General features: G+C 39.0%; 1 long non-coding RNA gene across 1 annotated transcript; it reads left to right on the top strand.

Annotated features, from left to right (window-relative positions):
- The first annotated feature begins 13,910 nt into the window (after positions 1-13,910).
- LOC110903815 lies at positions 13,911-14,760 on the top strand. Its single transcript, XR_002572184.2, has 2 exons — positions 13,911-14,063; positions 14,394-14,760. It is a non-coding gene; the product is annotated as an uncharacterized LOC110903815 (long non-coding RNA).
- The last annotated feature ends 337 nt before the right edge of the window (positions 14,761-15,097 follow it).

Raw genomic sequence — 15,097 nt, 5'->3', positions numbered from 1 at the left:
ACGAAGGCTGAGCACGAGCAGCATTTAAGAGCCATTCTGGAGCTGCTAAAGAAGGAAAAGTTGTACGCCAAATTCTCTAAGTGCGAGTTTTGGCTACGAGAAGTGCAATTCCTTGGACACGTGGTAAACGGAGATGGAATCCACGTGGATCCAACCAAGATCGAGGCGATCAAAGATTGGGAAACGCCAAAGACGCCAACCGAGATTCGGCAATTCTTGGGTTTGGCCGGCTATTATCGAAGGTTCATCGAGAACTTTTCAAAGATCGCTCAACCATTGACGCTCCTCACTCAGAAGGACAAGAAGTTTGATTGGGGAATCAAACAGGAGGAAGCATTTCAGATATTGAAAGATAAGCTTTGCAACGCGCCAATCTTAGCCCTACCAGAAGGTACAGACGATTTTGTGGTATACTGCGACGCATCGCGTCAAGGATTGGGTTGTGTGTTGATGCAACGCCAAAAGGTTATTGCCTACGCGTCACGCCAGCTGAAGGTACATGAAAAGAACTATACCACACACGATTTGGAACTAGGCGCAGTGGTTTTTGCATTAAAGATCTGGAGACACTACCTTTATGGTACGAAGTGCACAATCTTCACAGATCACAAGAGCCTCCAACACATATTCAACCAGAAGGAGTTGAATATGAGGAAAAGACGATGGGTAGAACTGTTGAATGACTACGACTGCGAGATTAAGTATCATCCAGGGAAGGCGAATGTGGTCGCCGATGCTCTAAGTCGAAAAGAGAGGATCAAGCCCATAAGGGTTAGGGCTTTGGAGATGGTTATTCGAACCGACTTTCCTCTGCGCATCCGTGCCGCGCAAAAGGAAGCTCTCAAAGAAAGAAACCTTGAAGAAGAGTATCTCCGTGGGATGGAGAAGTTATTGGTACCAAACAGGGAAGGAACGTTGTGTTTTGAGAAAAGGATTTGGGTTCCTCTGTTTGGTGGTTTAAGGAAGGTTATTTTCGATGAAGCTCACAAGTAGCGGTACTCTATCCATCCTGGAGCGGATAAGATGTACCAGGATCTTAAAGATTACTATTGGTGGCCTAGGATGAAAGGCGATGTTGCTATTTATGTGAGCAAATGTTTAACATGCGCCAAGGTTAAGGCGGAATACCAGAAGCCTTCGAGACTTCTGCAGCAACCAGAGATTCCCAAGTGGAAATGGGAACAAATCTCCATGGATTTTATTACGAAGTTGCCAACAACGCCAAGAGGCCATGACACTATTTGGGTAATAGTGGACCGCTTAACGAAGTCAGCACACTTCCTACCGATCCGAGAGAAGGATAATACGAGCAAACTGGCCGAAATTTACATGAGAGAGATTGTTACACGCCATGGAGTACCTCTCTCAATCATCTCCGATAGAGACGGAAGGTTCGTATCGAGGATATGGCAATCCTTCCAGGAAGCTTTTGGCTCAAAGTTGAATCTGAGCACTGCTTTTCACCCGCAGACCGACGGCCAAAGTGAGCGGACGATTCAGACGTTGGAGGACATGCTGAGAGCATGTGTTATGGATTTAGGCGGTAGCTAGGATAAACATTTGCCTCTGGTTGAGTTTTCGTACAACAACAGCTACCACACCAGTATTGGTGTCGCGCCGTTCGAAGCTTTATATGGGCGCAAGTGCAGATCACCGCTCTGTTGGTCTGACGCAGGTGATAGATAGTTGGTTGGTCCTGACATGGTTCAGGAAACCACAAATAAGATCGCACAGATACGAGATCGCATTAGTGCGGCTCGTGACCGGCAGAAAGCCTACGCGGATCGAAGCAGGAAACCTCTAGAGTTTGAGGTTGGTGATATGGTTTTGTTGAAGGTATCACCCTGGAAGGGTGTGGCACGCTTTGGGAAGCGTGGGAAGTTGAATCCAAGGTATATTGGACCGTTCAAGATCTTGGAAAGAATCGGGTTAGTAGCATACAAGTTGGATTTACCTGCTGAACTAAATGGTGTTCACGATACATTCCATGTATCCAATCTGAAGAAGAGTCCAACACAAATTACCGTTGCCATTCCCACTGACGAAATTCATGTTGACGACACGCTCCATTTCGTTGAAGAACCTGTTGAGGTCACGGATTGGAAAGTAAACAAGACCCGCCGGAGCAGTGTCAAGCTCGTCAAAGTTCGTTGGAATGCTAGACATGGTCCTGAATTCACCTGGGAGCGTGAGGACCGAATGAAAGAAAAATACCCCCACCTATTTTCTGAGAACCCTGCTTCTACAAGCAGAACTTAAAATTTCGGGACGAAATTTTTCTAACGGGGGGAGAATGTGACAACCCTCACTAAACCAGGTATCTGTACGATTTAATTAATTATTAATTACTGCCTAATTACTGTGCTTAACTGAAATTGCTGATAAACTGCTACTTGACTTTATTACTTGAACATATCTGCATCATACTTTGCATACCGTCACTACATTATTTTACATGCTGAACCTTAGTGACAAACATGATGCACAAAAGCACAGTAGCATTTGAACGGATAACCTATTGAACATCCTGATAAAGCAAGCATCAGGCAGACACTGCCTCTAAGGCCTGTATGAGCCAGAAATATTTTACTACACCCATAGTGAGTGTAGGGATACAAGGATTGTAGAACTGCGTCTCCAGGAATAAGATATAATGACTGGATGTGCCTAAAACGTACTCTAAGCACAAGCCACAGCACTTTAATTAACATACCAGCTTCTGGCTAACTAATAAAGTGCCAAAACATGAGGAAAATATTCCTGACACTTTGGGAAATAAGTTGTGTCACTAAAAATGTTATTTACGACACTTAAAAGCTTACTTAAGCACTTTAACGGATTACTATCCAACCGAACAACCGGACTTTACCCGGAACATAAAAATATTGACATTAACAATATTGGTATTTTTCTGAGCCAGTTAGGGTCCCTGAATACCCTAACACTCGCATTATAACACATCACACCACTATCGAGTTAACTCCTAATCTAACCTATCTAACCAAACTAAACATCAACCATTTAGTTGAAATCAAACTAGTACCCCCCCTGGTCCGAATCCGGTCCCCTTGGGGGACACCCTTGTCCTTTGCTTGATTAAAATAATGGTAGTGCTTAATATCTTGAAGACACCATAACCATTGGATAATTATCTTTAACATTGTCTATAAGTATGGAGCTTAAACACAAGAGATCATAACACACCATTCATCACAACCAACTCTCTCTCTCTCTTGCCTCCATAGCTACGGCCGAACACCCCCCTTGGCACCCCATCATTTCGGCTCTTGATCCTCCCATTCCAAGGTTATACAAGTCTTACGGGTCACGCATAAGGAGTCTTGGAGCTAACGGAAGGCGAAGGACCTTTCTACTTTGCTTTTATCCACCTCTTCTTCGCATAGATTCTTCCCAGCCTTGAGCTAGAGGTATAACACTTAAAACTCATACTCGAACTAATCTAAGGTGGTTAATATGTATTGTAACGGTTAAAAGTCGGAAACTTGCATTTTGAAACATTAAAGTCTACTAAAACATGAATCTTGTTGGTTAAAAGCATAATAGTTGTGTAAAAGTTGTAGTACTTGAAAGTTGTGATTATTTAGGCCCGATCTACGTTGTGGTAGCTCGGATCACCATTTAACCCGGTTTGGTTAAGATCATGGATCTTGACATAAGCTTGTTTTGAATGGTGTAAGGGTTAAAAGGTGAAACTCTACCACACGAGAAACATGAACTTGTGTAAAAGTATTTTTACTTGTAAAATAGTGTTTAAAACTAGCGGATCTACGTATCTGCAAGTGGTATTTTCAAAAGACCAAGTGTCGAGAAAATCATGTTTTCTAAAAGTCGGATAACACACTAACAAGTATGATTTTTACAAACCACAAGTGTATAAACACTTGTGAAATGAAAAGTTTCGACAAAATAACAATCTTTGTGAAAGATGACGGGAAGTTGTAAAGATAGATTTATTCTAAAAGCGAGGTTTTTACGAGATTAAACTATTTTATACAAAGATCCACAAAATATAACGAGATCTACACTATAAGTTTCGGAAAAACTACAAGTTCATGCGATTATGCAATTTACATACTTGTCGACTAGCTTGATGTGTCGGAAATTGTTTGATTGAATAAAGAAGTTGTTCAAATGATTTTGTAAAAGAAAATGATATGCTTGAAAGCGTGGCCACCTCCAGTTACAGAGGAAACTCTGGCGAAATTTTTCTAAAACCTAACACTTAGAATTATTTACAAGTGTTAGAATTATTTTTGATATGTTTTCAAAATATATTTCGCCATGACTTTATTTACAAATATTCGGAGGTGGGATTTTCACAAAATTAAACGTGATAAATATATATTTGGTAAATATAATTTTTCACAACACTGTTTATGATTATTTTGTGAAAATACACAAATATTATTTTTAGAGTAAAAATAATATTTACGAACGTTGACAGATCCAAAATAATACGAACGCTTTTACGATAAACATATAAGTTACAACGGTAATTATTATTACCACACGATTACTAAAACGTAACTTACGCATTATACGGAAATGATTATGAACGTATATTTTATCAACGTATTATTTTTGGGGAAAAATTATGTGAAATGGAAATATAATATTTTTGAGAAAAATATTTATATTTGGAATTGGAAATGAAAATATATTAAGTGAGACTTAATATTATAAATTGAACGCACATGTATTAAATCCCCCATCCTTGGAAAGGAGATTAACTACCAAGTACATGCAAAATATAAACACGGAATAGTTGTCTAACTATTTCCCAAAAACCTAAACTATAAAGCTAAGGCACGACCATCCGTCTAATAGAATTAGTACATGTAGGTCGTCGCACAGCTGACATTCGGAGTACTTGGTAGAGACGCACTGACTGTGAGTTCATGTCCCCCTTTTTCTCTTAACTGTTTTCAGTTTTCTAAACTGCGGGGGTGAAATACATGTTACTATTTACGAGTACTTTATACATGGTATGATTAGCGTAAGGAGGGTTACTACTTAGATCATGTGAGTGGGTAGGCGCAACTTGAGGCCATTAATCCTCATTATAGGACCGAGGGACAGTAGCGGTAGATCTATCTGGGTGTAGCGAGCCCAACCCCAGGCCCAGCATAACGGACCTCGGGGTGACTTTGTGCCCAACGCAAAATCCGCTAGGTTTGAGTCTTCCTACTTGCACTTCACACATATCAATGGCCTTGCAAACCATTGGTGATCTCTTTTTCCTTATTTGCTACATACCAGGATTTTTGATAAATACAAAGGTTTATTTACTCACTTACACATGAACTCGCTCAACATTATTGTTGATTTTTCAACTTACATGTATTTCAGGGAATTAAAAGATCTGGCACGGTATGGCGCGTTTTCCCGCTGCACTAGTTTCCAAGGTCATCCGGGGTTTAAGGAATGTGACTCTTTCCTGGACAAGTCACAGTCCTTAAACTGTGTTTATGATATGTTTGAGTTTGTATTGTCTGTTGAACAAGATTATGGTTGTTAGGGTGTTTCCCGTTAAAACAATGTTATGGTATTTTCGGTTTTAACTTAATGGATGATCTTGCATATTTTTAAATTTATACAGCTTTGTTATGATTAAGCTATGGTATTAAGAAGTTACACCAAATTAACCATGCTTCCGCAAAGCCAGGGTGTGACAAATCCACTTTGAACAGGTTATCGCGAATGAGAATTGGAATAAAGTTGCGTCATGAATAATCAAGTGGAGACCCAAGCCTGCGCTAATCCTCCGTTGTGCCACAACAACAATGTGGCGTGAAGCAAAGAGATGTGGCTTGTCTTGAAGATTGTAGGTGTAAACGAAACTTTACTTCAGCCAATGTGTTTTTGCGTATACCCAAAGTGGTGCGTGCATTTGTAGCACAGTTTACGTTTTGTAATCATTTTCATATATGGCTAAGCATGCGCGCGCGGGCAACACACGCGCTCGTGTGTACAGCAGCAGGGTCACGTGGAGATTAGCGTGCTTACATGTGTAGCAGCGAGGCTCGCATGGGGGCTGAGATGATCGTAAGTAGAACAACAGACTCGTATGGAGATCGACGTTTTGGTATGTAAAAAAGCTTGCGTACATGATGATTTACGTGCTCGTAACTAATGGAGTATGCGGGCGAGGCGACTAACGGGATCGTATGTGGAGGAGTATGCGACTGCTAGCACATGTGTGCTCACTCGTAAGTACAGGAGCATGCGCGCTTGGCGACTTACTTGCTCGTATGTAAAAGAGCATGCGCCAGTCGGCGATTTACGTGCTCATAAGTAAAAGAGCATGCGCCAGCTGGCGACTTACGTGCTCATAAGTAAAAAAGCATGCGCCAGCTGGCGACTTACGTGCTCATAAGTAAAAGAGCATGCGCCAGCTGGCGACTTACGTGCTCATAAGTAAAAGAGCATGCGCCAGCTGGCGACTTACGTGCTCATAAGTAAAAGAACATGCGCGCTTGGCGACTTACGTGCTTATATGTCTTGCACCTTTTTAAGCCTTCATCGGTGTGCGTGAGGATTGCTCGCCTCGTTTTCCCGATTGAATGTATGGCCAAACCTGCGAATTACTTGACACGGTAAGCTATCATAATGTATTTGGCACACAGAAAGCATTGTACCGAAACGTTGTCCTTAGGAGGACTTTGTTTTATGCATCCATACTTCACAACATGTGAAAACAACTTCGAACTTCAGAATGGTGTTGAACCATGCTAGTCCTTTTGTTAATTGTAGCTGCTAAAAAACGTTAGTAGTACTGAAAAAGCAAAGTAAATAGTCTAGTCCTTGTAAGGGACCGGCATGAATACATGAGTTTCTACCAAACCGAGCCTTTAAATAAGGAGTATAAGTTTTACCAAAGTCCTTGATGTGGTTATTCCACGGTGGTACTGTGCTGCGACCGTGGTATTTATATTGTTTTGACCATCTCGAAAAAACAATGATTTACGGATGTCTTTTAAACAGCGTAAATGATTTCCTTGAGCCGTACTAATTGCACAGACTTGGACGATCTTATCATATTAGTTGAAATAAATGCTTGTACATATATTCGTTACAGTAAATATATGTGTCAGGCTATTGCATTTGTATTTTGAAAATTCAAGACACTTAAAATTAGTGTAACAACCAATTTACAACATTTATATTTTTAAAAGTCGTTTCACTTAAAAGTAATTCAAGTTGTGATGGCAAGCATGTACAAAAACGCGCGTGGCCATTTATGAGAAATGTTGTAAGTTGTAATGGCAAGGGTATTTTTCTAAAAATCTGTTTACTATAATGAGAATGAATAATATTCTCAAAATTCTGGTGTACCCATATTTATCAATTATCAGTTTGATTTATGACAAAATAGTGGGTCTTCTGACTTGGTTAATGACATAAGTGTCAATTACTAAAAGGATTAAAAATGTCCTTGTTTAATATTTGATCGGGGTAAGATGTGTAAAAACTTGTAAGTTGTTGTACACTTTGAAAAACTCATGTGAACACCAAAGTACGTGAGTCATGCATTTTTATCTCTTTCCCCACTATTAAAGACAATAACATACTTCTTAGCTTCCTACGCAAGCAGAAGTTAACAGAGCTCATGTTACCCACTTTTAAGTATTAAACTTCTTTATTATGAATGTTTGTGGGTTTAGAGTTTCCATGAGAGCATTTAGAGGAAAAAGGTTTAGGACTTACAGACGTCTCTTCTTTACGTACGTCGCGCAGGACTAGTGACATGGATGTTAGCTGCGTGAATCGGGTTGCGCGAAGCAAAGAGAGGCAGGCTAACGATGCTTCATTTTTGTTGTCAGCTAGTAGATAACGAAATGAGATGGGTGCGCGGGATGACGGAGTTATGTCCCACAGCGCATGGTGGCGGAAGCATTGAGTGGCGTGACCAAGTGCCCAACTGTTGGAGGTGTGCGGAGTACGACTGGTCGTGCACGGTGGTTGGGGCATGATCAAATGTCGCGCATGGCTTCAGAGGCGTAAGGTCAAGTGCCCAACTTATAGTTTGCAAACATGTTAAGACGGCGTACCGCATGGAGCGCGGGTTCAAAACCCGGCTCCCACGGTTCCACATTAAGACGAGTCCCCGCGGCTCGCATTTAGAGAAGCTCGCGCATGGAGAAGTGCTCACGCGGCGGAACCGTGTCCGCGCATGAAGACTTGCTCGCGCACGTAGAAGTATTCACGCGGCGGAACCGTGTCCGTGCATGAAGACTTGCTCGCATATGAAGGCTTGACCATGCGGCGGGACCGTACCCGCGCATGAAGGTTTGGCCATGTGGCGTACCCGCGCCCGCATGAGGAACTGTTCACGCGAAGGGACCGTACCCCGCGCTTGAAGAACCTGCTCACGCGGAGGACCATACCCGCGCATAAAGAACTCGCTCGCGCGTGGTGGGGGTTGTACTTGTTTTGAGACATAATAGATCGAAATAAAGGCAAAGTTGTACCTTGTTTGATGAAGCTCACTTGCATCACGTGTCGGAGAAAAATAGTTCATCGTGCGCGGGGTAATACAAACAGGATGGACCCCGGGTGCCGGTTATATGTAGACGTGCGACCGGACATTGTTATCGTGCGGGTTGTTGACGAACATCGTCGATTGCGCAGTGAAGAAATATTGTTGTGCCACCCTTTTCCGAATCGTGAGCTTGATAAAGGCCAACCATGGCTTCCCTTATAATAAGACAAAATATTTATATAAAGGACATCTGGTGCACTATTGTCTGCTTGTCAGAAAACGTTTGTTCCCTAAAAGGAGGACATGCAATTCTGGGTTGTACCGCGTGGAGCATGTGTTGTACATTTGTGTTGCACGTTACGCTTTTTACAAATCTGCCATACTTTTACAGGCTGTCACACCCCCTTTTTTTTCTTTTTTTTTTATATAAAACACGAACTTTAATGCTTTTGAATATGTTATGATATGTATTATCATTTTCCCCCACTTTTGTTCAACAAAAACAGGTTTGAGAATAATGCAATTGTTTTATTGAATCAGGTAATTGAAAAAAAAGACCAAGGAGGTGGAAAATAGTTTCCGGCTTTTGATTCTCATGCCGACAAAAGGGGTGTAACTGAAAGAGAACACAGATCTAGAATGTTTGCTAGAGAAAAGCAAGAGAAAAATAACATAGATCTTCAGATTTGAGGATAGAAAGAGATGTGATCAACAAATGTATAGCATATACTCGGTGGGCGCCAATGAAGAAACACGAGTTCACCGCCGGGATGACTTGACCGCGCTCTACATGAGGATGAAGAATCACACCTTGTTCTTCCTCTTGAACTTAGATCTGCCATGGAGAAAAGAAGAAAGTGGAGCTGTAGAGATTGCCGGTAGGAGAAGACTCTCCTGTCTCCAGCTACAAAAAGTGTGGCGGCTCCATTTCATCTCCCTATTCAAGAGGTGAAGACCTCTTTATATAGGGGGATATGGGCCTCCCCTAACCTCAATGGGCCAGGCCCAGTTAGGGGTTATCTCTACAAGCCCCGACCCAAAGTAGTGTAAACTACAACGCGTTGGGCCTCGCGGTTGGGTTAGTAGCAACAATAATAAATAATTAATATAAAAGCAATAAGTAGCGGGAAGTCCGACCGCTCGGGTCGGGTTTAATACTGTACCCCGTCATGTACTAAAACAAGAAATGGATTTGGGGTTTGATGACTTATACATATCTAACTTAATTTTTTAATAGTGTATTTTAGAGTTGTCACATGATTATACATGTGGATTACCAATTACATTAAAATATTCTTCGACACACATTTTCTTGCAACGTGACATATGTTCTTGTAACAAAAAAAATATAAAAGTTCATAGATGTGTAGCTAACAAGTTAGATGCAAGAAATAAACAAATAATAATAATAATAATAATAATAATAATAATAATAATAATAATAATAATAATAATAATAATAATAATAATAATAATAATAATAATAATAATAATCAGTGACAGAACTAGAAGAAAAAGTGAGGGGTATCCCAATTTATTTTACTGTACCTTCATATGATCAATTACAAAATAACAACTAAAATTAGTAAGTAAACCCTAACCTAAAATCCAATTTCGTTGCTTTTGTGCTAGAGTACCTTTGCTCAGGGCATGTCAGTCCCTGAGAATTTGTGGGTCCTTGAGGCCCTGTACGAGTATAAAAATGGGCCCTAAATATAGTGGCGGAACTAAAAGTTTTTCGGCGTAGCACAAGGGGGAGGGAGGGGGTCTTGTTAGTTATTGTCTCCTTACTCTCAAATATATACGGGATAATTATTAATTGGTTTAATAAAAAACAAACCGTTAAAAGTTTCACATTCAATAGTTTAACTTTCATCTCAACAACTTTTTTTTCGATTTTCATGCATATTTAATTTTTTAACATATTGAAATGAGAAATTGTGAAATAAGATAATGTGTTTTTAGACTAAATCAATTGATAAGTAAACTAAATAAGAAATCAATATTCCAAATAAAAAATAGATCTAACAATAATAATCCAACAATAATAATGATACAAACTATATCAAAACAAAAATACATGTTTCCAATAACACTGGTATATATAGCTATGGCATTGGACAAGTTAGATAAACGCAAACAAACACAAAAGTTTTTATTAGGGTGGGCTTTTAAAGACTTGGGTTTAATTTATATATAGTCCAAACAAACAGAGACAAATACTCTTATCTTTTATCTTATTTATTGTCTTCTCCAAAACTCTAATGCAATCCATTGAGGAGCAGCCGCCACCACCAACGCTGGCCGGAATGTTTTTTTTTAAGTTTAACCTCTACTCTTCTCTTCAATTGTTTAGGGGTATCCTAATGTTTACTTAGGGGTATCCGATAAATAAACCTAAAAAGAAGAAAACAAAAATTGCACTTCGCAAATAAAGTTGAGAGCTATCCCAGTCAATCCCTAGGATACCATTAGATCCGCCCCTGATAATAATAATAATAATAGTTTATCGCTTATAATTAAAAAGAACAAATAAATATATATAAAACAAGAAAAAGATTCTATAAGAGGTGATGAACATTACCTTATCCCAAGACGAGTTGCAACTCCTAGTCTGTTTTAATTCGACTTGATTATTAGTGCGTTATTGACGAAAAACATTCTATAAAGATATTGATTATAGATGTCAAAGTTCATATAGAGATGCAAAATAGCCTAGATTTTGGTAATGGTTATTGTGAATATTGGCTATAGGGGTGATCATGACCTTTATGACCACCATAACCCTCTACGTCAGTGTCATGTAACTCATCTCTAATTCATCATCCAAAACCACTACCCTAAGGGTGTGGTCATAACCCAAACCACTAGCCCCTTATTTATTTTAATTTATCTTTATCTAAAGAAAAAGGAAATGATTTGTTGAAAAATGGAAAGGAGGACTATGGTTGCCATGGTTTAACCCATGCAAACCATGATGGATCAAGCAAGGGGTGGTGTAGTCTTCCATTCATGTTCTTAGGTGGCAAATCATGTCCCAACCATGACCCCCCGCACCCTATAGCCTAACCTCAACTATGATATCTAACATATCAACATATCCTTTTGGTTGGACATTTGGTTGGGTCATGACCCATTGTGTGTGCGGTTCCCAGATTTGTCTAAACTGGCAGAAAACAAAAAGGCCTCGGTGCATCAATGTGTGAAACTGGTTGGGCCTGGGAGACTTAAATATTTGGGCCTAGGGGTTGGTTAAAGGCCCATCTAGCAATGAAGAATGGAACCAGTTATAGGGATTGGAGAAGAGAAGATATCTCAGTTGTGCTAATCTTGGAGGAACTTGCGGGTAAAAGAATTTCGGAGGATACCGGTAACTGGAATATGTGGAATAGTTAGAGTGCGTTTGGTTCGTAGGAATTTAATAGAATTTTAAAGAATTGGAATCTGACTTCCATCTCTCAGATATTTGATTCACATAATTTATTGGAATAGAAATCTCAATTCCAATCTTTATTTGTTTGTTTGACAATGAAATTTAAATTGGAATCGGGCATGAATTCGTCAAATTCCCTATACTAAAGATATGTTATATGTTATTACAAATTTAAAAGTAACGTAACTTATTGTAGATTTTGTAATTTTGTTATATTTACAAAAAGTTGAATTTTTTCCCCCATTTTTGTAGTTAGAATAACTATTACCAATGGATTGCTAACAACATTTCATCCATGGAAAATTCATGCAGTTCTTCTAATACTATTTCAAAAATTCTCGATCTTTCCGCTAATATAAATATGTACTAAGTTGTGAACTTTTCGTAAATTGGTAAACTACAGGACCAAACACTCTAAGCCATATGTCCAATTTGAGAAAGATAAAGATTATTTCTTGGTTGATAAATTAAGCCGACATGCTTAAGAACACTTGATTAGCAAACAAGTATAATTACATCCGGTATGATTCACCATTAATAACACTCCCAATTTGTTTTTTTACTTGTTTATTAATCAGTACATAAGTATATAGGTTGTTGGGATTGAACCCTACAGAGGAACAGTTGATTAAAGCCAAAACTGGATCAGATCAGTTGATTCAGAATAAGTAGATGTTTGTATTCAATCTTTCCCCTTGATAGTGGCTCTAACATCTGATGGATTCAAGTACTGTTCTTCCTAACTACTGTTGACTCAAGAGACTGATGAAGACTAAGTGTTGATGCTCAATCAAATGTTATGTCTCAAGTACTACTGAAGATCAAAGCACTGCTGGAGCCTAAGCAGTGGAACGAAGAATCAGTTGTTTTATTTATGCTTTGTATTTTGTTATCAGTTGTTTGTAATCAGTGGTTGTAATACGTCAATAGTTTGAGTTTGTTAAGAGGTTAGATGTCACTATCATGGTGACGTCAACAAAGATGCCACAGTGGTTTGCTTTGTACTACTAATAGAACAGTACCTTGTACTGTTCTATTGGCTCTTTCATCACAAGTCATTCTGTACGAACAAACTGTGTGAGCTCAGGTTGAGGGGGAGATTGTAATACATGCATGCAAGTGTAATTGAATCACTGAAATAAATTTAATCCTTCAATTTCATGAACAAACATGTGTGTTGAAAGCAATTCTTCTGTTTGATTGTGTGTGAAAGTTTGTTTCTATTTTAATTCCGCTGCAATTACTTATTCATCTTCATAAATCTCAAGCGAAAACACAATCATAAGAAACTCAGATCCTAACATAAGTGGACTTTGTTCACCTTAATAAGACCATGCGTAGTCGTTGGGATGAATAATGCCCCACCCTAGAGCGTTTTGCGCCATGTGGCAGCCCAGTCAGCAATGGAGCATTATTGGGCGTTTTTAAAAAAGGGTGTAGTGGAGATGTGGGGATTGTGGGGCATTATGTTTGTAATAAAATAAAATAAAAAAAAACATTTAAAAAATCTTATTGGACAAAACAAATGAAGTCGAATGTGACTGGTCATTTGATTCCCCCATTTGGCGTGATTTAAAACACGCTGAGGAGTTTTTTTTCCAAAAACACGCCCATGGGGTGGGAGTGGGGCGATATTGGGCGTTGGGGGAAATTTTGAAAAAACAACGCCCACTACGCATGGTCTAAGTGTAATTACAAATTTGACCCTGAAAAATAGAACTTTAGCTTGGAGATTCCAAATGGGATCTGTCACCAAACTAATGACAACAACTTGCCAACTACCTAAGAGTCTTCATGCTCATTGCCATGTCCAAGTTGACTTTTCATTAAGCAAACATATAATATTACCAATTTGGTTGTAATATTTTTGTACCAAAAATATTGTATTACCAGCTCTTATCTTTTAATAAAGCATTGCTAGCAAATATCCTGTTTTCTATTTGTAGGGTGTCTACGAATTCTACCATCATTTAAATGCAAAGTATTACACCTTTATCTTGACATATACTTCTCAAGAAATGGGTGCAAGAATCTGTTTTGTTATACTATTCTTTTGGGCACTTCTCACCATCATCACGCCTATTCTCGTTCGGCTGTCCACCAATCCAAATCCCTTGGAATGTTACGGTATGTCTTAGTAAGATCTTGGCAACTCAACCGTTCATTACCTTGCAATAGATCCATTTGGTTTATCCTATATTTGATCTTAACATGTTGAGGATGACCCAAACTTATTTTTAAACAATTTCGAGCCAAAGTTATTTTCGAACAATTTCCTACGAAATTAATATATGACAAATTTTCTACCAACTTTATTTCCGACTAATTTCCTTGGAAAATTTGCCCTTTTCTAATCATGTTCGGTAAGTATAAAAATGACCCGTTTTGATCCATCATCGACGTTGTATAACCAGTTCATTTTGACACCTCTAATAACTTTTGCTATTACTTCTGTAGATGAAGACGAGAGTGACTTTCTAAGTGGTATAGGGTGGAGTTTCTGGTTGAAGAGAAGATGTGAATGTACCAGTTCTGTTGAAACGGTATCCACGCCAGCACCGGAACCAGCATCAACAATTTCTGATCTACGTACACCTCATTTTTATATGATGGAAATAAACTGCAAGGGTTTGTCTAGAAAATTTTTAGTGACAAGTCAGATGCAATAAAATTATGCTTAATCGGAATAGGCAGCTCAATGTATATTCTTTAGGTAATACATATTTGGTGTACAATAATTATATTGTATATATGATTGTTCATCCTGCCTTTTCATGGTAGATGTGGGATTAATTTCACGTCTTTGTGTTGGTTCATGTGTTTATATATGTTTGTGTGTGTTAGCCAATTTTGGTGGAAGGCCAAATGATTATATACAATAAACTTTGACACCATTTAAGAGAAGTAAAATGCATGATCGTTTAAAACTGCAAGGTTCTAAGGGATGAAACCCCTAGACCATAGGATTTTCTAAAGGGATGTCATTTTAGCCTCTTTTAGAGCATTCACATTAGGGGTGGGGTGGTAAACACTCATCACTCACAACACCCAATCAAGTTTCGCCATGTCATCAACCATTATTTCATCACTCACAACACCCAACAATAAACCCTCACACCCCCTCACATCCAATTATCACCAAATAAGCCATAACGCGTGAA

This window comes from Helianthus annuus, chromosome 2 (genome assembly GCF_002127325.2).
Source record: "Helianthus annuus cultivar XRQ/B chromosome 2, HanXRQr2.0-SUNRISE, whole genome shotgun sequence".
Lineage (NCBI taxonomy): Eukaryota > Viridiplantae > Streptophyta > Magnoliopsida > Asterales > Asteraceae > Helianthus > Helianthus annuus.
This window is presented reverse-complemented; position numbering and strand designations above follow the sequence as displayed.